Source organism: Amborella trichopoda, chromosome 4 (genome assembly GCF_054954075.1).
Source record: "Amborella trichopoda isolate Santa Cruz 75 chromosome 4, AtrichopodaSantaCruz75HAP2 v2.0, whole genome shotgun sequence".
Classification (NCBI taxonomy): Eukaryota; Viridiplantae; Streptophyta; class Magnoliopsida; order Amborellales; family Amborellaceae; genus Amborella; species Amborella trichopoda.
In genome coordinates, this window is record NC_142339.1 from 22081884 (window position 1) to 22106922 (window position 25039).

Sequence of the window (25039 nt, forward strand, 5' to 3'; positions counted from 1 at the left end):
ACTCAATTTCATACTTTAACAATTAAATTGAACATGCATTCAAACAAAGCATGAAACATGGATCTTGAATCCACTTACTATATTAAATGAACTCCTAAGGCACTTCACAAGGACAAGCTTCTAGAATTGTCGGTTTGAGGTCACATGTTCTCAAGACTAAGGAGCTGGGCGTGTGTGTGTGTGTGTGTGTGTGTGTGAGAGAGAGAGAGAGAGAGAGAGAGAGAGAGAGAGAGGGCTTATGGAAGGTAAGAAGAGGGGTTTTATAATCATTAAAAGGAAAAGGCGGCAGCATGCAAAAGCCATGTGTCTTGAAAACGACATGGAGGTTCCACTTTGCACACTAGAAAAATGCACACAATCATGGGAGACCTCTTTGGTCGGCAGCATAAACTCTCTGTTGCACATGGTGGCAAGAACTCTCTGTCACACACGGCGGTATGAAATCTCTATTGCACACGACGGCAAGAACTCTCTGTGCTCAACAACATGAACTCTCTGTCACGCACGACAACATGAAGTCTCTGTCGCACACGGCAAAATGAAGTCTCTATCGCACACGGCGCCATAAACTCTCTGTGCTGGGTGGCATGAACTCCCTGTCGCCCACGACAGCATGAACTCTCTGTCGCGCATGGCGGCATGAAATATTTGTTGCGCACGATGACATGAACTCTCTGCTGCCCATGACGGTGTCTTGTCTCTCAGCCGCCCACAGCAGTATCTCACACGCTCGGTGGTTTCTTCTCTCTCTGTTGTGCATGACAACATCTCACACTCACGACGGCACTCTCTCTCTCTACCGTGCACAGCGGCACTTGTCATCATGCCTCAAACCCTTGGTCCTTACAACACCCCCCCTTAAAAAGGATTTTGTCCACAAAATCATATCTTTATTAATCAAACAAATGGGGGTACTTATCCTTGATCTCATCTTCCCATTCCCAGGTTGACTCGTCTCGAGAACGGTATTGCCACAACACTCGAACCAAAGGGATCTCCTTGTTACGCAACACATGGACCCTACGATCCAATATCTCAATTGGTTGCTCGATGAAGGTCAGATCCTCTCCATTCGGAATTGGTTCGTATTTCAGAACATGTGATGGGTCGGGATGATACTTTCTCAATAGAGATACAGGAAAGACATTGTGGATGTTTGACTCGGGTGGTAGGGCAAGTCGATATGCCATGCCGCCAATTTTTTTCAGAATATGAAATGGTCCAATATAACATGGACTCAACTTTCCTTTCTTACTAAATCTCATAACACCCTTAATTTTTGACACCTTCAGAAATACCTAATCACTCACGTCAAACTCGAGGTCTCTTCTTCGATTATCTGCGTAACTCTTCTGCCGACTCTTAGCTACTCTGAGACTTTTTCGAATCAAAGCAATCTTCTCTGAGATTACATGAATAATTTCTGACCCTAAAAGCCTCCTTTCACCAATCTTGTCCCAATAGATACGTGACCCGCACTTCCTCCCATACAAGGCCTCAAAATGTGCTATCTGAAAACTAGCTTGGAAGTCGTTGTTATAAGCAAATTCTATCAGAGGCAAATGATCATCCCAGCTTCCCTTAAAGTGAGTAAAACAAGCCCTTAACATGTCTTCCAAAGTTTGAATGGTCCTCTTTGATTGCCCATCAGTCTGGGGATGAAAGGCAGTGCTAAAAATAAGTCTCGTCCCCAAGGCTGACTGTAGACTAGCCCAAAATCTAGTAGTGAATCTAGTGTCCCTTTCGGACACGATGCTGATAGGTATTCCATGCAACCTCACTATCTCCTAGATGTATGACTGGGCCAGTTTATCCAAGGTGTAGGTCGTGCGGATTGGTAAACAGTGGGCAACTTTGGTCAGCCAGTCCACAATGACCCAAATGTTATTATTCCCAGAACTCATTCTAGGAAAACTAGAGACAAAGTCCATAGCAATGTGTTCCCATTTCCATTCCGACACGGGTAAGGGTTGCAACAACCCGACGGGTTTTTGATGCTTAACTTTCACTTGCTGGTATGTTAAACACTTAGAGACAAATAATGCCACTTCTCTTTTTATGTCATTCCACCGTAAAATTTTCTTCAGATCCTGATACATCTTTTTACTCCCAGGATGTATAACATGACGATAGCGGTGAGCTTCCTCCAAGATAGCCCTTTCACATCCTCATCATTCGGGATACAGACCCAATTTCTTAATCTCAACAAGTCATAACTACCCATAGAGAATTTGCCTCTTTTTCCTAGCTTCATCTCTTCCAAAATTTTCATGAGTTAGGGATCTGTCTTTCGTGGCATCTGAATCTGTTGAAAAAGTTGGTACCCTTATGCAAGTTGATGGTTAGGTGCCTCCAGATCTAGATGATCTGACGACACATATATAGGGTTCTCAGGGAACCTAGGATTTGAGATTGCTCTCTCGGGAACCTTGCTCAAGAGCAAGGGTAGGTATAACAATCGATGAAAGAGGAATTTGAGGTGCATTTGGGACTTACATGGGCTGGCTCGCGCGGGCGCTGTCCTAGATCACGAAGAAAGCCCCTCGGTTGCTTCAACTTGTTCGAATTCGCCCTCCTTGACCTGTGATCACTTTGTTTTCTGCACAGCACTGACATGGTTAATTTTCAAGACAAGTGGTCAAAGGGACCCACCCTTACCTTAGGGCGTTGTATGTGCGTACGAGAGAGTGATGAAGGAGAACATAAAGGTAAAAGACAGTGAGACGGCGGAAGGAGGAAGCTTCCAGACGGCAATAGGCATCGCTTGTTGGCATCCCCAGAACATAACACATCCCTTGCGAACGGCGATGGCTCTTGGTGAGACTCACAGCGACAGCTTCCCGTGCAGCACACGGTGCTAGACATGGATCATGGGAGAAACCTGCAGACGGCAATGAGCATTGCCATTGGGCAATGCGAGAAGGCAACACGTCTCTTGCAGACGGTGATGGCTTCTAGCAAGGCATGTGAAAATTAACTCTCATGGACTGCATGACGACAGTCGTGAGATACAGTGGAAGCCTGCACACAGTGATAGGTGCCGAGAGGCACGGAAGAAGGCTTGTGCAAGGCAAAAAGTGTTGGGAGGTGCGAAAGAAGTCCTGCGCATGATGATAGCTATCGAGAGGCACGAAAGAGAGACTCGCGGGTGGCAATGGGTATCGTCGTGATGCAGATGGCGGTGGGCCTCACCGCCAACAGTAGTCAAGCGATCAGGGGAAACCCTAGAGAACACTAATAGAATTTGCTACCCATGTTACTAGTTGAGATGTTGAGGGTGCATCTGCTGATGGCGATGAGCAGCGTCGTCTGCAAACCTCGCTGAGAGGAAGGGTCTCATGAAAAAGAAGGCAGGAGAAGCTCACACATGGCGCTGCCATCTCCATGTGTGACCTATGAAACCACAGGAAGGAAGAATGTGAAGAGAGAGGCATGCACAACACTGCCACTGCCATACATGGCTCCCAAGGGAAACTCAGACGAAGAGGTAACAGAAGGAAGAGAGAGAAGAAGAAAGGGAAAAGGAAAAGAAAAGAACAAAGAGAAAGATTTACCTCGCACCTAGGGGTACCATTCCAAAATTTCTATCTCCTCCCTCTCTCTCAAGAACATAGCTCAACGATAAGGAGACACATATTTCATCAAGCAAGAGTTTGCATTGCCAAAAAGCCCGTAGTACAATGATAGTACATGATATTTATAAAGTTGTGCCCAAACATGGGTGGACTGATCAAAAGTAACCTTAATTTCTTAAAATTAAGATTTAATTGGATAAAATAAAATAAGAAAATAGGGTGAAAAATGACAGATTTGCCCCTTTCCTAATAATTCCTAAAATTTCAGAACAGTCCCTGCTACTGCCCTAGAATGTGCGTGATCTTTCATAGATGATCCGGGGTTACTTTGAAGCTCATTTGTCTGAAAGATGATTGTTTTCTTATAAGGCTTAGCATGACGATCAATTTGATACCAACTTCGAGTCATGGATCGTGTTTTTGAGCCACGATCATGTGACTTGAAATGGATAGATCTTGCAAACTTCAGATTGATAGTGTACTCGTTCCTTGATGTTTCTTTGTGATTTCTTCACTGGATCACACTAAGCATGCCGTTACGATCGCGTTGCAATAAACACAACTCGATTTCGTGCTTGGATGAGGATTTTGCAACTTTGGAATTTTGGATGGAATCTGGAATTTTAGTGATGGAATTTATAGTCACTTTGCCGGTCTTGTGTGTGAAATTTGACCGTTCATCATGTATGAGGTTCGGACAAGTTATAGCCATGGACCCTATGCACATGTTGGAATTGGTCTTGCATTGATTAAATACGCGAGCGTCGTGATTTGGCTGCTCAAGCGAGGTGTGTCGTTGCTGATTTTTCTGCAACTTCCTTCATGAATTGACAACTTCTCTCTAACGTTTCTTCGCGCTTGGGCATCGTCACTAGGCGTACCATATGTCAAAACACTCACCTCAATGAGACGAACATGCTCGCAAAATTTGAGCACGATGTGGCTTGAGACGAGGGAGATATGGCCTATGTAGGTCACTATTCATAACTTCCTTGTTAATGGAGTTTAGTTGCAGGGTGGTTGCACGGGAATACTATGTGGCTCCCTCTTGTTTCGATGTTTCTCATATAACTTCTTCCTGGAGCATTCGTTCAAGCTGAAATTTGGCCCCCAGTGGTTTTTCAACTGTGCCAGATCCAATGATAATGGTCTAATGACTATTTGATGCTCCAAAAGTAGGGTTGTAGTTATAGGGCTCCATTTCAGGGTGGTAGAGGCTAATTTTTCCAAAACTGTTTATCATTCTGCACTGCCTTAGACATGTCAGAATGTGAAGAAACTCTGCAGAAGGATTTTAGGAGTTCTTATGAAGATCTTGACTAGTTTTGGAGCCATTCAGAGACTGTCGAGAATTCCACTATTTTGTCAGACCTTATTGACTGACTTCTCCCTTTATTTCACATTAGGGACCAAGGTGCTAGAAAAGGTGTTCAAACTGCTTGCCCACCGAATGTTGTGCTTCGAGAGAAGCAAGAAGTGCAACATTTGGGAAATTTCCTATGGTTTTATTTCTTTCTTCTTCCTATCCACCGAACCACGTAAACGTCAACGAGATCTGCGCAATGTTGTAACTAGGATGCTCAGGTGTTTGGGCGCATTATCAAGATCCATTCGTGCAGAATTTGGGAGAGAAAATACTTTGAGGGATCTGTGAAAGTCCTCACCCTCAAGAAAATTTTCGTGATTCTGGCAGCTAAGGATTTTGTAGGACCTTGTTGGTCAAATTCAGGCCCATCTGGCAATTGAGTGTCATGATGAAGGGAATTTTTCCCATTTAGTCTGGGTTTTTTTGGATTGACAGCCAAAGAGCGTTTGGTCGGCATTGTTTGCTGCGGCACCAGGTTTTCTTTTGACAATTAGAGTACCTCTGTGGGTCCCATCTAACGGGATTCAGTTGAGGGCTTTTATTGGCCTGTTCTGAAGGTCTGAGCTTGTCTGCTAGGGAGGGATTTTAGAGAGGTGGCCTCGTGAACCCCATCCTGCCGGGTCCAGTTGAGGGCTTTTTTGTTTGCCTATACTGAAGGTCTGGGCTTGTCGGCTAGGAAGGTTTTAGGCATGGTGATCTCTTGGCGAGGCATCTCCCAGAGTCTTTGGTAGGTTCTGTCCTTGCTTTGTCAATTTCTTACCATCATGGGCATCTTTGGTTTGTCATAGTGATTTTCTTATTTTTGGGAATGGTGCTCTTCTTTATGAGACTTGTCTTGCCTTCTTGGCGAGTTTTCTTTGTCTCGAGTCCTTTTTGTGAGTGGACTCAGGCTGTCGGAATCTTTCTTTGAAGCTCATATTTTTCGATTCTGGTATTGTAACACCAGGGATTTTTTTTAAATGCAGGCTGAAGCCTCCTATAGGGGCAAATGCTGCATCAACTAATTTATTTATCCAAGCGCCCATTTCGTGTTTTCACTTAGACTGAGGAAGCGGCCCCGTAGAAACGGTTTTCACCAACTTCCCTTTATTTAGGGCTCTTTTACTCATGCCCTTCTAGCCATGTCCACCATTATCTTCCATTTTTTCTCACGGTGCCCTTTCGGGTTTTCACCGTGCCCGGGTTTTTATTTTACAGAACTCTCTTACTCATGGTTTCATGACCATGCCCATCCGTTATTTTTACTCATGGTATTCCCTTATCCAGGTATACACCCATTATTATTATTATTATTATTTTGTGTAAAGGCGTGTTTAGGGTCATGCCTTCGGGATCCATACGAAGCTTTTTATCGTCATGCGGCCAGGACGTGCACTATAGTTTAAAGTCATACAGCTGGACCATGATGGTGATGAATGGCAATTTGTGGAGGCCATGGAGTGAGTATGGTGGTGGTTTTGATTTACTTGGGGAGACGGCACGAGGCTACCTGTGAAAGATGGATGATGTATGGATGGAAGGTGGAAAGTGGTGAGCCACTAGCTGACGGCTAATATGGAGGGTGGAATGGTTCGCTGTTTTGTGAGCATGGGCAAAACTCACTGGAGAATGATGGATGATGATAGTGAAGTGAATAGACTCACTGGGGAGATAATGAAGGTGGTGCACATATGAGCGGGTCGATTAGAGAAGATGTGCATGAAGATGCACGTAAAGGGTGTGTACGCATGTGTGAGGGTGTGTTTAAGGTCATGCCTCTGGGACTTGTGCAAAGTAGTTTAACATCATGCGGCCAGGACGTGCACTATAGTTAAAGGTCATATAGCTTGGACCGTGGTTATGCAGTTTAAAGTCATGAAACTAGGACCATGCAGTTTAAGGTCGTGCAACTAGACCTCCGCTACAGGTTTAGGTCATATAGTTTGGACCATACAGTTTACGGTCATGCACCTAGACTGTGGTTGTGCAGTTTAAGGTCTTGCAGCACGGACCATTGTGTGGGTCGCCATGTAGGTGAAGCTCCATGGGGAATATGCCTATGGATAGCAATTCGACTCCATTGGGGATAATGTGGTTCGGTCCCACATAAGGTTTAGGTGAAGAAGTCGTCTTCACTGGGGACTATGGGCAAGTAGGACTTCACAGGGATAGTGGACAATGGTACGCACGTAACTCCACTGGGGATCGGTAGGCTAGAGTACAAATGTAATCCCACTGCGGATTAATGGGGCATGAAATACCTTAACTCCACTTGGGGATGATGAGCTACAGTATGGATGTGACTCCTACTGGGAACGAGGGAAGATGGCCTGCATGTAACTCCCTTGGGGATGACTAGTCATGGCTTGGATAAATCGGCTGGATACAGCTCCACAGGGGAATAATAGACCACTATACGGATGTGATTCCCACTGGGGATGAGGGAGGTGTGTCCATTTTGTGGTCTAACATCTTACTGTAGGGACGTTTATTATAGTTTAAGGCCTTGTAACTTGGACCATGGCAACGCAGTTTAAAGTCATGGGGCTAAGACTATCCAGTTTAGGGTCGTGCAAATTGACCTCCACTATAGTTTTAAGGTCATATTGTTGAGACCATGGCTACGCAGTTTAAAATCATGCTGTTAGGACCATAAGTCCTTGTGAAGCAAGCGGCGTTAGCCCCCGAACGTAGTGCGCAGCGTTAAGTCCTTGGAAAGCTCGCGACGTTAGCCCTTGGATGGAGCGCACGACAATAACCCCTTGCGAGGCACACAGCGATACCCTTGGTGAAGGGTGCGATGTTAAGTCTTTACGAAGCACGCGGCAATACCCTTTGGTGAAGCGTGCGACAATACTTCTTGACGGAGTGGCAGCAATAGAGTATGATATCAGCAGCGGACTCATGACGAACAGGTGGTAGTGTTCTCATATTTGGGTCTTGGGCTTGACCCATCCTGGCCTAGACCTATCGCTGTTTGAAGACCAAGACTTGGGTATCATTTCAGATTTGTGAGGGGCCCTTTGCGCCACTGCTGAGAATAGAAAAGGGGGAAAACCCCCCTTTTACCATTTTTCTGAAAGGCAAAACAGCGTAAGGATTTTTTAGAGAGAGAGAGAGCTAGGGTGGTTAGGTGCCTTAATCTCCTCTCCTCGGTTCTAAGTGATTGGGTGACAATGTCTCGGGCTCGGAAGACCCAAGACTTGAGATCGCTCTGTCAGGAACCTTGTTCAAGAACGAGAGTAGGTATCCAACTAGTGAGAGAGGAATTTTGGGTGCGAGGTGGGGACCAACCTCACCTGGGTTGACTTATTCAGGATGACTTGCATGGGCGCCCTCTTAGATCAAATCAGAAGCCCCCCAGCCGCTTAACTGGTTCAGAATCATCTCCCTTGATCTGAAATCTCTTGTTTTCTGCACAACATTACTACGACAAATTTGCAAGACAAGTGGGCTGAGGGGCCAACCCTTGTCTTAGGGCAATGCACATTCGTGTGGCTAAGAATGTGAGAAGTTAGGTGGATGAAGTGGAAGGTTCGAACAAAGGTCGAAAAGAGGAGAATGCTTAACAAAGGGATGAAACTAGCATGATAACAGAACAGTGACCGACTCGGCGTGGTAGCAAGATGGGCATGGTACTCAAGACCAGCACGGCAAAAATACTATTCAAAACTGAGGCCGATATGGTGGTACTACGCAACCCTCAATCAAATGAGAAGAGGAGAGAATGAAGAGAAGGCATGAGACGGTAGAGAGATGGGGTCTCGACGGTGCTAGACCTTGCCACCCATGAAAGTGGAGTAGAGATGTCACGACCCTTGGACGGTGCTAGACACTACTGCTCATGACTTATGTGAGAACAGGGAACTACGGACGGCGTTATGCATCACCGTTGGCAACACAAGAAGGCAGCGTGCCCCTGCACGGGTGGCGATAGCCTCTCCTGAAGCGCATGGTGAAAGTCCTTTGCGAAGCGTGCGTCGATAATTCTCATGAGGCAGACAGCGATAGGCGTGGGACGCAAGAGAAACGGGGACGAGCACCGAACGCATGAAGGAGACTCACGGAAGGCGATGGGCACCGAGCACGTGAAGGAAGCTCGTGGTCGACGATATGTGTTGTACACATGCGAAGGAAGCTCACGTACGTTGATAAGTGTTGTCGAGACCTCTTGCAGGCAGTGATAGGCATCGCCGTCTGTGATAGGCACGCAATAAGATGAGACCCCTATGGGCGGCAACGAGTTTCACTATCTGTGTTCTTCATTAGAAGGCGCTATGCCTACTGACGGCGATGAGCAGCGTTGTTTGCAAGCCTCGCTGGGAGATAAAGATAGTGATATATGAACAGAAGAAGAAAGAAACTCGTGCATGGCCCTGCCATCGCCATGCGCGACCTGTGAGACCATAGGAGAGGCACGCACAACATTGTCACTACCATGAATGGCCTCTGGGAGGAACTCAAATAGAGAAGAGGAAGAAAAAAGAGAGGAAGAGAGAGAAGATTTACCTGGAACCTAAGGGTACGGGTCCAAAAGTTTCTCTCACCTTACTCTCTCTCTCTCCAAACGTGACAACAATGAGAAGAAAGAGAAAATCTATTCAGTAAAAACTCTCTTTTACAAAGGGTTTGAGTCCTCCTGCGTATAATGATGGTACGTGGTATATATATAATTTGCCCCAAACATGGCTGGATGATCAAAAGTATCCCCAATTGCTGGAAATTAAGATTAAAATGAATTAAAAGAAATTAGAAAATAAGGTACAAAATGACAGATTTGCCCCTTCCTAACAATTTGTTGAATTTCAAGACAGTCCCTGTGTTGTCCTAGAACGTGCGTTATTTTTCATGGATGATCTGGGGTTGTTCTGATGCCCCGTTGATCTAAAGATGATTGTTTTCTTGTAGGGATTGGCATGGCGATCGATTTGATACCAACTTCGAGCCATGGATTATGTTTTTAGGGCACGATCATGTGACTTGAAATTTGAATGAGTCTTGAAACTTCAGATCGATGGTGTGCTCGTTGCTTGATATTTTTATGTGATTTCCTCACTGGATCACACTAAGCATGCCATCACGATCGTGGAGCAATAAACACAGCTCAATTTCGTGTTCGAATGAAGACTTTGCAACTTTGGAGTTTTAGCCAGAATCTGAAATTCCGATGACAGAATTTGTAATCACTTCATCGGCTCAGTGTGAGGAATCCAACCATTCATCATGTGCGAGGTTCTGGTCAGAGATAGCCTGAGACCTTATGCACACGATGGAATTAGTTTCACATCAATTGGGTCACGAGCGGTGTGATTTGGCCGCTCGAGAGAGGTACTACGTTGTTGAATTTCCTGCACTTTCTTCACGGTCAGTAACGTCTCTCTAGCTTGTCTTCACATTCGAGCATTGTCGCGAGGAGTGCCACATATCAAACTGCTCGTCTTGACGAGACGAATAGGCTCACCAAGTTTGTGCGCGATCCAACTTTCGATGAGGGAGATATAAGCGTCGAAATTCACTATTCATGACCGCCCCTTCAATGGGTTGAGTTGCAGAATGGCCGCATGGAAATGGCGTGCAACTCCTCCTGTTTTGCTCGTTCACCTATAACTCTTTTTTGAAGTGTCTGTTTAAGATGAAATTTGACCCTTGGAGGTTTTCAACCATGCCGGATCCAATGGAAGTAGTCCCACAACAAATTGAGATACCAAAACTATAACTAAAGTTTTAGGGGTCCGTTTCGGGGTGCTAGAAGCTGATTCTGCTGGAACTGTTTCTGCACTACCTTAAACATGTTAAAATGCGACGAAACGTGGTAGGAGACTTTGTAGAATCTTCATGATAATCTTGACCAGTTCGGGGGTTATTTTGAGACTGTCAAACTTTCCACTGTTTGCTAGGCTTTATTGAGCAGGCGGCCCATGATGATGAAAAATATCTTCCAACAACATGCCCCACCGAATATTGTGCTTCGAGAGAATCAAGAAGTGCAATCAGTCAGAAAATTTCTCCCGGCTAGTTAAGGAGTACGCGAACATAGAGGAGGTCCATGCAATGCTTTGATTAGAATGCTCGGATGTTTTGACGCAATGTACATGTCCATCCATGGAGGCTTTAAGGAGAGGAGACTTTTGAGGGATCCTATCGAAGTCTTCACCCTCGAGGGACTATTTACGATTCTGATATCTTGAGGATTTTGTAGGAACCTCATTGGTCAGAATCGGGCCTATTTGGTCGAGTTCTATGAACCTTTGGTCGGCATTATTTGTTGCTACACTAGGTTTGCTTTTGATGGTCAGGGTATCTCTATAGGTCCCGTCTTGTAGGGTCCAGTTGGGGGGCTTCTGACCTATCCTGAAAGTCTGAGCATGTCGACTAGGGGAATTTTGGCGAGGCAGCCTCGTGGGCCCCTTCCTGTGGGGTTCAGATTGGGGCATGTCCCAAAGCTTTAGGCCTGTTGGCTAAGGGAGGTTCAGGCAATGTGATCTCATGGTGAGGAATAACCCTAAAGTCTTTGGCAGGCTAGGCCCTAGCTTCATTAGTTTCTTGCCTTCATGATGGTCTTTGAGCATTTCAAAGGGATCTTTTGGTCATCGTCCTCTCCCTCAAGGACTCATGATCCTCTCCCTCAAGGACTCATGATGTTTGTTGGTGTTGAAGTGTGGGAGATCTTATATGGCTCTCACTTTTGGGTGAGCCATTTTGTGTTGTGGTAGAGAAGTGTTTGGGAGATCTTATGTGGCTCTCACTCCCTGATGAGCCACCTTGTATTGTGATTGGATGCTGACAGTTGAGGACTTTGCGTAGACCCCATTAGCCAGGGTTATGACTGTTTGAAAATTGGATGTTGGCTGAGACTGTAACGCCGTCAACCTATTTTGTGGGTTCAAGCACCCTTTTTGTGGGTTTCCACTAGAACTGAGGAAGTGGCACCATAAAGATGGTTTTCACCGTGCCTGGGCTTTTGTTTTCACGTAAATCCTTTACTCATGGTTTCATGACTTACTCATGGCGCTCCCTTGTCCAGGTGTATACCATGCCCGTTTTTTTTTTTGTGCGAAAGGTGTTTAGAGTCATGCCTTCGAGACCTATACAAAGCCTTTTAATGTCATGCGGCCAGGACGTACACTATAGTTTAAGGTCATATAGCTGGATCGTGGTGGTGAGGAATGGCAGTCTGTGGAGGCCATAGAGTGAGCATGGTGGTAGTTTGACTCACTTAAGGAAAGTGGCATGAGGCTACCTGTGAAGGGTGGATGATGCATGAATGGTTGGTGAGAAGTGGTGACCCACTAGCTGGCGATGAGTATGGATTGTGGAATGGCTCGCCGTTTTGTGAGCATGGGTAAGACTCATGGGGAATGGTAGAAGATGAAGTGAATGAATTAACTGGGGAATGATAAATGACGGTAATGAAGGTGATGCGCACACACAAACGGATCGGTCAGGGAAGGCGTGCATGAAGATGTACGTAAAGGGCATGTGTGCATGTGTGGGAGTGTTTTTAAGGTCATGCATCCTGGACCTGGGCAAAGCAGTTTAATGTCATGCGGTCAGGACATGCACTATGGTTCAAGGTCATACAGCTTGGACCATGGTTACGCAGTTTAAAGTCATGCAACTAGGACCATGCGGTTTAAGGTCGTGCAACTTGACGCTCATTATAGTTTAAGGTCATATAGTTTGGATCATAGTTGTGAAGTTTAAGGTCATGCAACATGGACAAGGGCTATGCAATTTAAGGTCATGCAACATGGACCAGGGCTGTACAGTTTAAGGTTATGCAGCACGGATTGGGGCCGTGAGTTTAAGGTCATGCAGTATGGACCGGGGCTGTGCAGTTTAAGGGCATGCGGCACGAACCATGGTGTGGGTCGCCATGTAGGTGAAGCTGCATTGGGGAATAGGTTTGTGGGTAGCAATTTGACTCCCTGGGGATAAATATAATTAAGGCGGTATGATAGCAGAGAGCTTTTAGATGAATATAGTGGCCCTACAATGAATGACCATCAGAAGTAGACTTCACCGGGGATTATGAGGGCCAGTGTGACTCCACGGGGATAATGTGTAATGGTATGCATGCAACTCCATTGGGGATGACGGGCTGGAGCACAGGTGTAATCCCACTGGGGGTTGAGAAGATGAAAATGACCCTAACTCCCTGGGGATAGTGGGCCGCAGTAGGATGTGATTCTCACTGAGATGTTGATGCAAAATAGACCCATTGAGAATTGAAGAGGTAGTCACGACCTTTGCCTTCATCTAATTCCATTCAGGATGTTGATGAAATACTCCTGGTGAAGAGGTGGTTCATCTCACAATTAAGTGTATATGTATGGCCTATTTTTCATGCCGTGCGTTACAGTTTTAAGGTCTTGTAACACGGACCATAGCTATGTGGTTTAAAGTCCTACAGTTAGGACTATGTAGTTTAAGGTCATGCAACTAAACCTCCGCTACAATTTAAGGTCATATAATTTAGACCATGCAGTTTAGGGTCGTGCGCTTGGACCGTGGCTGTGCAGTTTAAGGTCATGCAGCATGGACCCTGGGTATGTGGTTTAATGTCCTACAGCTAGGACTATGCAGTTTAAGGTCGTGCAACTAGACCTCTGCTACAGTTTAAGGTCATGTAGTTTGGACAATGCAGTTTAGGGTCGTGCACCTGGATCATGGCTGTGCAGTTTAAGGTCATGCAGCACAGACCGTGGCTATGTGGTTTAAAGTCCTACAACTAGGACTATGCAGTTTAAGGTCGTGTAATTAGACCTCTGCAACAGTTTAAGGTCATGTAGTTTGGACCATGCAGTTTAGGGTTGTGCACCTAGACTGTGGCTGTGCAGTTTAAGGTCATGCAGCACAGACCGTTGTGTACTGAAGGAACATGACTCCATCAGGAACAGAGTTGTCACTAGAGACTACACTCTTTGAGGAGTGGGACTATGGTCCAAGGAATGAATTTCTTGAGGAGGCATAATAGTGGTCCGGACGAGAGTGTCGTGGCATGCACACAAGACTAGAGATTGGATGGCGCACGCGACATTAGGCCTAGATGCGGCTCACACAGAATTAGGCCCCTTGGTGAGACACACGATGATATAGCCCTTTAACGAAGAGCTCGGCAATAGCCTCTAAATGAAGCATGCGGCGGTAGCTCTCTGACGAATCACGCGGTGATAGCTATATGACGAAGCACACGGTGATAGCTCCCTGACAAAGCACACAGCAATAGTTCCCTGACGAAGCACGTGGTGATAGCTCCCTATTGAAGCATGCGGCGATAGTATTTTCGGGTCTCGAGCTTGACTCGCCCCAGCCTGGTCTTATCATTGTCTGAAGATGAGGACTGCGGTGTCATTTCAAGTTTGTGAGGGGCAATTTGCGGCACTGCTGAGTATAAAGGGGGGTAAAAACCCCATTTTCACCATTTTACCTACAGTAAAACAGTGAGAGAAGAAAGTTAGAGCGAGAAAGAACTTTAGTTAGAAAACTCAAAGAATTTCGCTGAGCTACGGCGAACTGCTGCAGTGCGAAAATTGGGAGAAGGGAAACCCGCAAGGCCACATGGGAATTTTTGAGGATTCTGGTGGTTTTTCGATAGTCCCGATTGTGGAAAAGGGAAAGAACATGGTCAAACGGGGATTTCCAACTACAGAGAATTGTTTTCTGGATGGGGAAAGGAAACGTCGATGAGAACCCAAAGAGTTGTACGGCTGTAACGGTCAAAGAAACGACGGGTCGTGAGACGGCGAATGGTCACTCTCTGCACACGTGGTGACAGGCCACGCCGCGAGTGTCAAGCAATGTGCCTGGATTTTGAGAGACGCGGTGACAGGCCAAGCCTTGCGTGTCAGGCGGCGTGCTCGGATTCTGAGAGACGTGGTGCTCTGCATGTGTGGCATGTGTGAATAGCTCGGGTGTTTCGATAGTCCCTTGATCGTGGGAAGTTGATACCCTCTTTTGGTCACGAGACGGGGAAAGCCCTACCTTCTACGCAGGGCGACACCATCTCAGTGGGTAGAAGGCAATAGTCATGCCCCTTTTCTGCGAGATAGTGATACCTTACCAGCATTACACCCGGAGTAGCTAGTCGACAGTACGCCTTTGTGAGCATAGTTCTTCATGGTGACTTAGCATCCTTTGACAGTAAAGCTTTTGATCTAATATTGCAGTCTTCAGGTGCCATTCCAGAAGTGAAGAACCTCCACAAGAAGGGAAGCTTGGTACTGATGAGTTCACCGGCGACAGCTTGGTGAGAAATGAGCCAATCTGGCTCATCGACAGTTTATGTGAATGGAGGTGGCCCTTGAGCGTCACCTTTGTTGGCGACCCTGTCCGGCTGGTGACGAGGGAAGATAGTGACAACAATGTAAGTGTAAAGGAAGGGATAGGCCTCCTGCATTGCTTGTATCGCAACATAGCCTCTAATGGGAACTTTTCGACTTTGGGCAAGAGGATGGTGGAGGCCCCGGCATGAAATGGTCCTCTACCGGCCTGCGGATACAAGGTGAACACCAGTACTTACAGGTGTATTCGTCATGGACCATGAAAGTGCTGAGGCACTTTAAAAATATTTTGAGATGGGCTTCCTTGCCGGCCGCCCTTTAATGCTCGGCGGGCTACTATGACCGTTGCTCAAATAGGCCAAAGTGTTGTGGGAAACTTGGAGCCATGTTAGCAATACATGGCTGCTTGGTCACAGGGAGGCAGGGATATCCCTGATGGACCTGCACTTCGTTGGCGAGCTACCGCTCCTTGGTGCTATGTATGACGAGTTTGTGCCCCCGAACTCAGTCATTTTTAGAGTGGACAAGGTAGGCAAAGAGGCCCCACTGGCTGGGCTCCAGGAATTATTCGAGATGTATCAAAGACTCTATGATGAGCCAAAAAAGTTGGAGAGTCACCTTCGCCAAGTGGATAACATTCTACTATGGCGACTATACAGGAGAAAGATCGATAAAGCAATTGATCGGTTTTGATTATGCCTTCTTTCTCTTTTTCTTTTCGTTTCTTCTCATTGTAAAGGAAAGACACTTGTAATGCCCTCCTGGTTTGTGAATGAAACTACTCTTTTCTCTCTCCTGTGTGTGGCATGACTTTTGTTATTCCTTTTCTTTTTCTATATCCTTGCTTTCACCCTTTCATAGTTTGAGATGAAAAAAAAATAGCCTACTCCTTGCTTTGTCTTATGGAAGCCTACCATAGCTTCAATGACCTTGAATGGGGGAGTAGCTGCTTCCTCACCCATGAGTGTTTGATTAGATAGGGGCTCATAATTCATAGTTCTCATGATTTGATGAGCCTGCTCGTTGTAAATGCTCCAGTCTGGGGGAGCTTTGGTTTCAATTTGAGGTGCATTGCTAATGAGCTCCTCATAAGTCTTAGTCTCAAGGACAAACTCCTTCAAGTGTTTTGAAGCGATGCACATAACCTCCATTTGACTCTGGATGCTAGGAACCTCACTTCTTAGCTCTGCCATGGGTTCTCGTTCCTCAGAGTCAAAGGGCTGACTTTTGTACGCCTGTACTTCTTTGACAACCCCTAAGAAGTGTAAGACTCTTTTTCGGCTACAAGTGATCCCCTTGTTCAAGGAGGATGGGATTTGGAGTACCTTCCTTGTTGGTTGGTGCGCCAATTCTTCTTCTAAAAGAGCAATGGGAATATGCAGGACCTTTTGCTGGTCCGGTGTATAGATGACCCTTGGTGTTGCAATATCCACTTTTAAGGCTTCTTCAGGCTCATGTGTTACTTTTAAATCATCATTTTGTTCTGGCAATTTAGAAGTAGAGGGGGAAGCTTCGTATCCAGGGGAAGGAACCATGACCTCAGAGAGATGGCAAGGTATGTTTGGGTTGATGGGAGTCAAAGGGAGGATCTTGCGTTGTTCTTTCCTCTTTTTTGAACGTCTGTGATCATTTGCCCCATATCTTCAACTTCATCATGAGATGAGGGTCGTGTCTCTCTCACAGGGTTCCAATCATCATCTTTTGCCTTTTCTAGTGCTGGAAGGTCTGTGAAATAGTACTTGACATCAACATAGTGAGTCTCAGCTATAGGAAATGGCCTTTTATCAGCATAGACCATGTGTTGTCTTCCATCTCGGCTATAAATGAAGCATTGCTGGAGCGTGGAAGGAACCACCCCTGATCGTGAAGCCACAGGCGACCAAGCAAGACGTTGTAAGAATTATCGATGTCGATTAAGGTTTTCGATCTTAAGATGAAGGTGCACCGTGCCGGATGGCTTCCCTCCTGATTGGTTGAACCCTTGCACTATAATGTGGGTAGTGGTGAAGTCGTCAGACCCTAATCCCAATCAGGTGAGGATCCTCCTTGAGATCAAGTTGATTGCTGACCCTCCATCCAACATAATCTGATTGATAGAGCAGAAGTGTAGTTCACCATGCTTGAAGATAGGACGATTGTGAAACTTGCCAACCAACTACAGGTCGTCATCAAAGAAGGTGACTGCTAAGCACCCACTTAAGATAGCTAGGTCTACCTCAATAGGCTCCACTTCAGTCTCATGCAGTTTTGGGTTTGAAAGGGCTTGAACAAGGGCCATACGGTAGTCTCTGGATAGCAGAAGGGCATCATATATACTTAGGAGAGCTGGAAGTTTTTTCAAGTGCCCATTTATGTCATATTTCACCTCATCCTCATTAGCCTTCGGTGTTCCTGATCCTATCACTGGTTTGGGTGGTAGGGTAGGTTTAGGAGCAGGTTTTGGTTGGGCCTATGACACTAGCTAACTTTGTTGTTCTGTCGATGTGGTCTGGGTTGATGGGGAGGTAACAGGAATTTGTATTCGGGATGTGGAGATTTGCGGTTAAGGCTTAGGGGAAACTGAAGGATCAGGAAACTAGAGGACCTTGACCTTCTGAGTGTGGGCTGTAGCTTCTTCCCCGATCTTAGGCTCATTTGCCCCGTGCTGGATGGTACCTCCAAGATCTGAACCATGTGAGAGGCCTCTTTAGAGTGGGAACTTGAGGAGGGGTTGGTTTTGGCTAGGTTTGCCAGGGCGTCAATGACGGTTGGGAAGCCAGCTGCCTGGGCAAGCATCTTTGTTAGGCACATTCGCTGTGCCTTGCTAAGGCTGGTTCCTTTGAATTATTGATTCAGAGAGTCGAAATCTGGGCACTGTGGGCTGCACCTATGCAAAAAAAATAGAAGAGGAGGGAGGAGTAGAGTTAGGTTCTGGGAATCTTTTTACGTCGTTACCAGAATTAGACATGTGTAGGGGGATTTTAGGTCTGCCCCAGCTCTGATCGTTGGGGAATGCTTTTAACGTCATCACCCATATTGGATGTGCCTGAAGCAGTTGATGACTCAGGGACATCCTCTTGATTGGACAGAGAGATAAGGCGAGTTGCGCCTGGGATAAGTCTCGCAAGGTTGGGAGTGGAGGAAGGGGTCTGAGGAATTCTTCCTCAACTGGACGTTGAGAGATGTGATTCCTTCGACGAGCCGACTTGGGCACTCATCTCCTTCTAGATCTCGAAGGAGGGGTCTTGTCTATCCTATCGAGCCAGTGAGTGGTCCTAGCTTGGTGAACTGGCTCACGTTTAAGGGACTTGAGCCTGTTTCGTCCATGGTAGACCTCCTAGGGCTGAGAAGTCAAGGGCTCGATGTGGCCTTCCTGCACCTTCTGAGTGACCGTGGCTTCAAACCCAAAGCATTCTTTTAGTTCATGGCCCCATACTTGGTGATATGGGCACCAGAGATTTTCCATACCTTGAGCAAGATTCCTAGGCTATCTTGTAGGCTTGGGGGTGATGAGACCCTGTTGGAGCATTGCCTCGAAGAGGGCCTGCAGAGGGTCTAGGTCAGTTCTTACCGGGGCTTGTGCCGGGACTTGAGGATGTCCTTCTAGGTTATCATGAGCTTCTTGGCATTGCTACATCTTTTTCACCAAGAACTCATGAAAACTTGTGCATTCGATCACGTCATGGTCTCATATCAAGTGGTACGAGCACCAGAGGCTCTCAGTTCCTGGCAGCAGGAATTTGGGCTGCCTTGTCGACTTTGGCGTGATGTCTCCCTCTTCGAGCTTTATGGAGAATAGTGCATGGAGGGTGGTGGGTGCTCCATCCTCCTCTTTGATCGTCACTATGTGAGAAGCCTTCGTTGCCCCGAACGCTTTCTTTAGCTCTTCGAGCTTTATCTAACCCTTGTTAATAAGGGCTTCATAGTGTCCTTGAGTTTAGAGCATTCGTCAATGGGGTGGCCTACTTTCCAAGTAATGCGTGAACCCACTCCTTATCGAAGGGGTAAACCTTATTTTGGTGCTGGATCTAGAAGTCACTTCAATTAATGTTTTGACGAGGCAGGACCCTATTGTAGGCGTGCTACTTGCCTCTGACCTGAGGCATTTGTGACTTGGAGAGATCGAGGGTTTGAGGGACAGCTTTGTTAGTGTTAGTCATGGTGATTGCTGCACTAAGCACTACCTTTTGCTGATTGCCCTGATTGTTGGAGCAAGAATTTGAACCGGAGGATTGCTGACAAGATCCGCCTTGCTGCTTGAATAGACCCTCTCTACGAACTGCTTTAGAGATGAGCTCTGACATGGAGAGTGGATTAGAGGCCTCGACATGTAGGGCGATCTTGGGAAGCATGTTCCATATGCAAGTCTGGACAACTTCTTTTTCAGTCATGGGAGTGGCGTGGAAGGTTGCCAGCTCTCTCCATCGGGCTATGAACTTATCAACTGGCTTGCCAGGGTCTTGAGTCAATGTGAGAAGCTCAATGGTTTCCACATTCCTTTGGACCTCATAGAAGCGTTGATAAAACAACTGCTCCATTTCCAGTCAGGTGTGTACTGAGTTTGGAGGTAGCCGAGCATACCACTGGAAGGCTGGCCCTTCGAGAGTTTCGACGAATTGTGGGAGGAGAAGACGTCCATCAATTGCCGTTTCTCGACAAGCTACTTGGAAGTGAGCAGTTTGGTGATGCACAGACGCAGTATCATTGAACAGGGGAAGCTTCCCCTTTTGATAGTTTGGGGGAAATGGCACCAGGTCAATGTATGAAGGGTACGGCTTCTTATAGAGCAGGGCTCTTGCATTCCTGAGACCTTGTTTTTTAGGCTATGGGCTACCATGGCATCTATGTTGGTTTGGGAGAGCCCGTGGGAGGCAGAGCTGTCTTAGAAAGCCAGTAGGAGAGTTTTCATGGAAACTGTGTCCTCACCGGTTAGGGAATCGGTCTCATGTGAGAAGAAAGGGACCTAGAGGCTTCTAGGCGTTCCATCTTTTCAAGGATGAATTGCATCATTACCTGGAACCGATTCATCCGCTCTTCTTGGGTGTCATTTGGATCATTGATCATCAAGACATTGACGGTTTCTTATGGAAGGTCGAAACCAGGTGGCGCAGTGGACGGTTGAGGTTGGCGAGTCATGCATGGTAAGTCAGTCTGCAGGGGTTCAGCTTGCCCCAACTGGATTTGAGCTTTGTATGCCGATCTTATGAAGACCGGTTCTCGACAGTCTTAGGACTGCGGCTTTTGGGCAGTAATCACCAAGAAGTATTCTTAGACCTGCTCAGGTTATGGAGTTTGGAGAGAGAAAAAGGGATTACGACGCAGGAGGTCACCAAGGGTAGTGACCTCGACTGCCTTACAGGCTCCTTTGGTCAGAATTTGAAGGCCTCTGTTCTACTGAGTCCAGAGGCTGCTGTGCACTTAAATTCAAAGCCGAGCCTGAGACTTGGACTGCCCCACTTTCTTTGAACATGCAAGGGTCATGTCTATGAGCTGTAGCAGGGAGTAGGGTCCAAGGACAGAAGATAACCTAGGTTTTTACCTTGGGGGCTGAAGACCTCTGTCTGACAATAGGTCGCTGCCTCGAATCCCTTTGTGAGGCCCAGGTGTAAGGGTTCGAGGTAGTGAAAGAATATAGGGGGTTGCTTTACGGTAAACCTCAAGAGCGATGGCAATCTGCTTGCCTTTCGTGGGAATGGGCCTTTCGGCATACCCCAACAATATGACTGGCAAGGGTCTTGCCATGCTGTGCATGGTAACAGATGTGCTACTAATGTAAGGTGGAGGGTCCACCAGGGCAAGGAAGCGAGGAGGCGTAAACTTTTAAGTCCCCTCTCGCGTCAACCCAGGAAAGACCTTGGGAGCCATACTATGAGTCATGGCTCAAAAGGAGAGTAGGGAAGGAATCTTGAGTAGTTCGCTTCCCTAGGACAGTCCCAAGTGCGGGGATAAGGAAGTCCCCGACTCAAATAAATCGCTTGAATGACCCAGATGCCATAGAAAGTAATGCAGAAATTAAAAGAATACATTGATGAAACAAAAGCGTACTGATGAAGGGGTAATAAGTTCCCAGTGGAGTCGCCAAGCTGGTTAGGAGCCTCGTTCTCGTCTCCCCAGCTCTAAGTGATCGGGTGATAATGTCTCGGGTTTGAGATCACTCTCTTGGGAACCTTGTTTAAGAATAACAGTAGGTATTCAACTAGTGAGAGAAGAATTTTGGGTGTGAGGTGGGACCAGCCTCACCTGGGTCCATGACTTATTTGGGCTGACTCACGTGGGCGCCCTCTTAGATCACGTCGAAAAGCCCCCAGCTGCTTAGCTGGTTCGGAATCACCTCCCTTGCTTACAATCTTCTTATCTTCTGCACAACATTACTAAGGTTAATTTGCAAGACAAGTGGGCCGAGGAGCCCACCCTTGTCATAGGGCAATGCACATTTGTGTGGCTAAAAATGTGAGAAGTTAGGGGGATGAAGTGGAAGGTTCGAACAAAGGACAAAAAGAGAAGAATGCTTGACGAAGGTATGAAACTAGCATGATAACCGGGCAGTGACTGACTCAGAGTGGTAGCAAGACGGGCATGGTACTTAGGATCAGTATGACGACAATACTACTCGAAACCGAGGCCGATATGGTGCTACTAGGCTAGGTCAACCATCAATCAAATGAGAAGAGGAGAGAATGAAGAGAAGGCAGAGAGAAGGGGTCACGACGGTGCTCGACGTTGCCACCCATGACTGTGGAGTAGCGGTGTCGCGGCCCTTGGACATCGTTAGACATTACTACTCACAGCTTGTGGGAGAACATGGAACTATGGATGGCGCTAGGCATCACCATTGGCAACACAGTAAGGCAGCGCACCCCTACGCGGGATGATAAGTATGGGATGCTAGGCATCGCCATTCTCATGAGGTGCATGACGATAGGCATGGGACGTGGGAGGAATGGGGACGAGCACCAAACACATGAAGGAGACTCGCAGACGGCGATGGTCACCGAACACCCGAAGGAAGCTCACGATCGGCAATAGTAGTTGTGCGAGCGCGAAGGAAGCTCGTGGACGGCGATAGGTGGTGCCGAGACTTGTCACAGGCAGCGATAGGCGCGCTACAGGAGGAGACCCCTGCGGGTGGCAATGAGTTTTTCTTTATGTGTTCTTCACTGAGACGGCAAGGCTATGCCTGCAGACGGTGATGAGCAGCGTTGTTTGCAAGCCTTATTGGGAGAATGAGATAGACGAACAGACGAAGGAAGAAATTCGTGCATGGCATTGCCATCACCATGCACGACCTATGAGACCACGGGAGAGGCATGCACGGCATCGTCATGGCTGTGCATGGTCTGGGAGGAACTCAAACAGAGAAGAGGAAGAAAAAAGAGAGGAAGAGTGAGAGGAAGAAAAGAAGAAGGAAGAGAGAGAAGATTTACTTGGAGCCTAGGGGTACAGGTCCAAAATTTTCTCTCACCTTACTCTCTCTCTTCAAACATGACAACAATGAGAGGAAAGAGAAACTATATTTAGTAAAAACTCTCTCTTTTACAAAGGGTTTGAGTCCTCCTGCATACAATGATGATACGTGGTTTATTTAGAATTTGACCCAAACATTGGTGGATGATCAAAAGTAACCCCAATTGCTGAAAATTAGGATTAAATTTAATTAAAAGAAATTAGAAAATAAGGTGCAAAATGAAAAATTTGCCCCTTCTCAACAATCTATGGAATTCCAATACAGTCCTTGTGTTGCCCTACAACGTGCATGATTTTTCATGGATGATCTGAGGTTGTTCTGATGCCCAGATGACCGAAAGATGATTCTTTTTTTGTAAGGCTCGACATGGTGATCGATTTGATACCAACTTCGAGCCATGGATCGTGTTTTTAGGGCACGATCATGTGACTTTAAATTTGAATGAATCTTGAAACTTCAAATCGATGGTGTGCTTGTTCCTTGATGTTTTTCTATGATTTCTTCATTAGATCACACTAAGCATGCCATCACGATCGTGGGGTAATAAACAGAGCTCGATTCCATGCCCGAATGAAGATTTTGCAACTTTGAAATTTTGGTCGTAGTCTGGAATTTCGACAACAAAATTTACAGTCACTTCATCGGCTCCGTGTGTAGAATATGACCGTTCATCACAGCGAGGTTTGGGTCAGAGATAGCCGAGACCTTATGCACGTGGTGGAACTGTTTCACATTGATCAGGTTCGTGAGCGGTGTGATTTGTCTACTCGAGCGAGGTACGACGCTGCTGAATTTCCTGCACTTTCTTCACAGTTCAACAACTTCTCTCTAGCTTTTCTTCGCGTTCAAGCATCGTCGCTGGGCATGCCACATATCGAAACGCTTGTCTCGAAGAGATGAACAGGCTCACTAAGTTTGAGGGTGATATTATCTCGAACGAGGGAGATATAAGCCTCAAAAATTACTATTTGTGACTGCCCCTTCAATGGAGTTGAGTTGCAGGGTGGCCCAACGAAAATTGCATGCGACTCCTCATGTTTTGCTCTTTCTCCTATAACTCTTTCTTGGAGTGTTTGTTTAAGCTGAAATTTGACCCCTGGGGGTTTTCAACCATGTCAGATCCAATGGCAGTGGTTCCACAACAAATTGAGATACCATAAATATAACTCTAGTTATAGGGATCCGTTTCAGGGTGCTTGAGGCTGATTCTGTTGGAACAGTTTCTCAGTCTGTACTACATTAGACATGTCGGAATGCAACGAAACTTGGAAAGAGACTTTTGAGAATCTTTATGAAGATCTTGACCAGTTTTGGGGCTATTATGAAACTGTCGGAATGTCCACTGTTTCTTAGGCTTTATTGAGCGGGGGCCCTATGATGATGAAAAATATCTTCCAGCATAGGGCCTCTACCAAGAGTTTCTGGCAAGAGTTTCCCAGCTAAGACCCTTAGTACAAAGGTCTTCAAGAGTTTCCTAGCGAGCTTGAGTAGATCGTGGGTACTCGCACTTTGTTTGCGAGTGTTTTTGGTGAGTGCTGGAGCCTTCAGGGAACACGGAACTTCACGGGGCTACACAGAGTTGTGTCTAGACTTTTTTGGAGAAACTGCAAGGGTTTTAGTGGTTATTTTACCAGAGTTCTAGTTTTTTCCTGGTGGCTCTGTGGTTGCTGGTAGATTGCTGAAGGGTTGGCGGGTTCTGAGAATCCTCTGGTTATCGAAAAGAAAAAGGAGCGGTGGCCTTAGTGGTATCGTAGTGAAGTTTCCATGAATTGCACCAAAGAGTGAAAGTGTGAAAAGAGGTGAAGAAAGCCCATAGTGTCACAAGAGAACTTCTCCCGTCATTTCGGTGGTTTCTCAGTATTCCTGGCCGTCGAAAAGGGGAAAGAACAGGGTCAGACGAGGATTTTCGATGGACATGAGTAAGTTCCCTACAAGAAGAGGAAATGCTAGTGAGGACCCAAGGCGTCACAAGCTTGTAATGGTCAGGGAGGAGAAGGGTTGTGAGATGGTGAACGGTCACCCTCCGCACGCTCGGTGATAGACCCCATCGCGATTGTCGGGTGGCGTGCCCAGATTTCGAGGGACATAGTGTGCCGCCTTTGTGATGCGTGTGAACAACTGGTGTGCAGGCATTTTTGTTTATCTTCGGCAGATGGCTTTAGTCCACCTTGGTCGTGAGACGGCGATGGCCCTCCTTCGGTTGCGAGACGGCTTTTGTCTTGCCTTCTATGCGTGGTGATACCATCTCAATGGGTAGATGGCGATACTCTGCCCTTGGTTGTGAGATGACGATAGTCCCGCCTTAGTGCCTTATTCTCGGCAGCGAAGCTTTTTGCTTTAACTTTATGGCCCAGCCTTCAGGCGCCATCCTAGATGTGAAGAACCTCCCACG